At 45.0% G+C, this 3,537-nt stretch overlaps 1 pseudogene; it reads left to right on the top strand.

The window, feature by feature from the left end:
• The first annotated feature begins 3,191 nt into the window (after positions 1-3,191).
• LOC122151538 overlaps positions 3,192-3,537 on the top strand; it is a 2,764-nt pseudogene continuing 2,418 nt past the window's right edge.

Genomic DNA, 3,537 nt, shown 5'->3' with positions numbered 1-3,537 from the left:
TGAAGCTAACTGCTCCTCTGTCCAAGTTTCTGGGCCTTCTAATCCCCTTTGTCCCGCTCTTCTGCCCTGCTGCTTTGGGCTTGCTTGTGTTCCCTCTCCTCACCTGGACCCCTGCAAATATTAAGGACTCTTTTTTTCTAGACTCTCTAGAGTTCCACTGGTGTATCACTTCACTATAGCACAATTTTTTAATCAATATAACTCTTTATTATTCTCTAGTACTTGATAGAATAAGGTTATCTTCTTGCTTGAGAGTATCTCAGCACCATATGCCCTATGAGTTTCCATTTACGTTTTAAGAACAAGCTTGTCCAATTTCACATACATCCATGCATATACACCGAGTCACAAAAGAGTCTCTTGGGTGTTGGACTGAGAAGGCAGTAAATCTAAAGATTAAAATTGAGGACAATAAACTAATTGAAAATATAATATCTGCCTATTGATAACTTATTCTATTTCTCCACTAATGCAGGCTTTTATGACTTATCAAATTCTATTTGTATATTTTTTCCATCATTTCCTTACAATAGGTTGTTGTTGTTTCATCAAGTCAGATCGGACTCATAGCAACCCTGCCTTGGTTTTCCCAGGCGGTATCACTAGAGAAGTAGATTGCCCAACCTTCCTTCTGAGGAGTGGCTGGTGGATTTGAACCGCCAGCCTTCTGGTTAGCAGTCAAGTGCCTTAGGCACTAGCAGAGCTCTTACAATATAGGGTTTGGTTATATTACAGTGCTTGAAATATTGTTATCATAGTTCACAAGATATATTTTAATTAAATTTTCATATTATCAGTTGCTAAAAGATAAAATTTTGTTTCTTAATCTTATGCCAAACAATAGTTCTATAGTATTTTACTAATTGAATAGTTTGTTTTTCCATTTCCTCATATAGTGTCTAATGCTGTGTTAACTGTGGAAAGTTAGTTTCTTCTTTTCTATCCTTGATGTTCTAATTTCTGCAGGTTCCTGGTACTATAATGGCTGTATATACATTAAAATATATAGGAAAATGTAGATAGACATTCAATTTTAGGACCTAGTTTCAAAATGGAGGCTGCTTCACAAAGCCGTGCACCTGCTCTCAGCTGTGGGAAGCCTCCGTAGTGGAAGCATGAAGGCTCCTCCAGTGACGTCTGCCTCAAATGTCTGTGACATAGGAGGTTATCGGACCGTTGCAGCCACCAGTCAGAAAAGGAGATTAATTCACAAACCCTGAGAGGTGTCAAGGTAAGACATTGAGTGGGGAATGATAAAACTATCCACTGCAGAATAGAGGAGCCCCAGTATAAGATCCAGGCCCTTGACCTTGCTGTTACCCCTCACACACCCTGTGTGGGTGAGTCAGGCTGAAGCCCTATGACATTAACCTTCGGTGGCTGTACCAGGAAAATATACTTCAGTCAAGAAAGGGAGGAATTCCATGCTCTGCGAAGAGTCTAAATACAGACCGGATAACAAATGAAATGTGAGGCGATGCCACACCCCATGTAGTCAGCCTCCAGAAGCCCCAGGCAGGCCCAACACATGTGATGACTTTGTACCGAGAAGATATACTTGTTAAAAAACGGGAGATTCCAGGCCCTGCCAGGGGTCTAAATATAGACTGGACTCAGAATAAGATTGAGGCTACGCCCCATGCCAAGACAGTGAAGACCTGCACAATACCCCACCCACCCCCCTGTAGTCAGTCTTTGGAAGCCCCATGTAGGCTGACAGAGTTACATGCCTGGGCTCCCACTTCAAACACTGTCAGTTAAGGCCTTGGACTTAACTCCACCCTCTACTGACATAGGGATGGACTATGAGGATTGAGGACAGACCCTACTTGAGAACAGAGAGGTCTCTCAGAGACCTGCCCATTCTGTCTGCCCTGGGACATACCAGGAATTAGATGGTCAGATGTTGGAAGGAGATTTATGATTGGAGGTGGGGTCTGTGGGAGGTGAAGGCTTAGGGGTGATCTCTGTTCAGTGGAGGGAGGACTCCCAGGCCTTGCTGGGTGTCAAGGCAAGACAGTGAGTGGACTGAGGAGTTCACCGACCCTAGAACAGAAGGGAGACAAATACCTGTGATCTTCCTGTTTTCTACTCTGGTAAGCCCTGAAATGCTCTGTCTCCTGAGACGCTCCATTGCTTCTACCTTGGGAATCTGGAGAAGGTGCCTGTCTTGGGTGGGAGGGGATCCCCACCAGGTCTACAAAGTGGGGAGCCTCAGGACCTGCTAGTAATCAATGTAAGTATACTTATTTAGGTGTATAAGAACCATCCACCCTAGGACACGCTCACTAAGAGTCTTGTCTCCTCCTGCTGTTAGCTCTGGGGTTCTCCAACAAGGATTTCAGGATCTTCATATCTTCCTTAGGGTTGCAGGGAAAGCAAGCCTTTACTCTGTAGGTCACATCAGGTCAGTGGAAGGAGTACTCCAGAGCACATCCAGGAGTGATTTTATAAACCCCAAGTGAAGTCTGAGGGGACCACCCACCCACAAATTGGTTGTCTAGACAACTAGGATCCCTGGAGCCAGATAGCCTGGAGTGTATGGAATGGATAACCCTCCCTTCTTCACAATTCTTAGAGATGTGATTGTGAGTGTGCAACATTAGGACAAATGAGGGAGGAGCCAGGGACCGTATGATAGCTCAAGGAAAGACACCGAGTTGGGACTGTGGGGCCACCCATCACAGAACTTTAGGAGCCACACAGAGTTCTTCTCTGCTCTGAGCACTTTCTCATGGTGGTCCCAGGTCAGGGAAGACTTTGGTTTGAGTAGGCAACGTGAAGTTATAAAGAGTGACTCCAGGCCCTGACAATAGTAAAGGTAAGTTATGTAAGTTTGGAATAAGGAGATCACCCCTCCAGGAAATTCTAATCCCACAAACCATTTGGAACCCAAGCAGACACTTGGCAGAGATGGCCCAATAAGATGCCCTTTTACTCTTCCACCATGGTCACATGGAGTTGAGGCTTGCTGTGAATAGGCAACCCCAAATCAGGAGAGGTTTTCCAGAATTGCCAGAGTAAAGGAAATAGAGTTGGGACCTCACAATACAGAACAGACTGGACCAAAGAGACTAGAAGCTGCCCGGGCCTTCATCCCAGCATGCCCTGCGCAGACTGATAAAACTCATATCACTTGTCACTTCCAAGTCATGTGTCTGACTGAGATGTCGGCCTTGTTTTGAGGAAATATGCCTCAAGGTAATGGGGGGGGGATTCCAAAACTTTTCAGGAGTCCAGGTGAAGATCTTGAGTGAGGACAGATGGGATCACCTACTTGAAAGCAGAAAGAATATGACAGATTAGAACACCAACCTTGATGTCAGCTTAGAATGGCCCTATGCAGGGGATGCTAGAAAGGCTGTCACCTGTATCCTGTTTTAGGCATTTAAGTGGAGTAATGGCCTTAGTCTGGGGTTGAAGACTATGTCAGTAGAGGATGGAGTATCAGGCCCTCCTAAGTATCAAGATAAGACCCTGAATAGGGACTAAGGGGCCTGTAACTCAAGAATAGGAGTTTTAGTAGCATAGTGCCTA

This window comes from Orycteropus afer, unplaced genomic scaffold (genome assembly GCF_000298275.1).
Source record: "Orycteropus afer afer isolate SDZICR_OR568_19922 unplaced genomic scaffold, OryAfe1.0 scaffold00537, whole genome shotgun sequence".
Classification (NCBI taxonomy): domain Eukaryota; kingdom Metazoa; phylum Chordata; class Mammalia; order Tubulidentata; family Orycteropodidae; genus Orycteropus; species Orycteropus afer.
The sequence above is the reverse complement of the archived record's forward strand: the minus strand, read 5'-3'. Positions and strand labels throughout refer to the sequence as shown.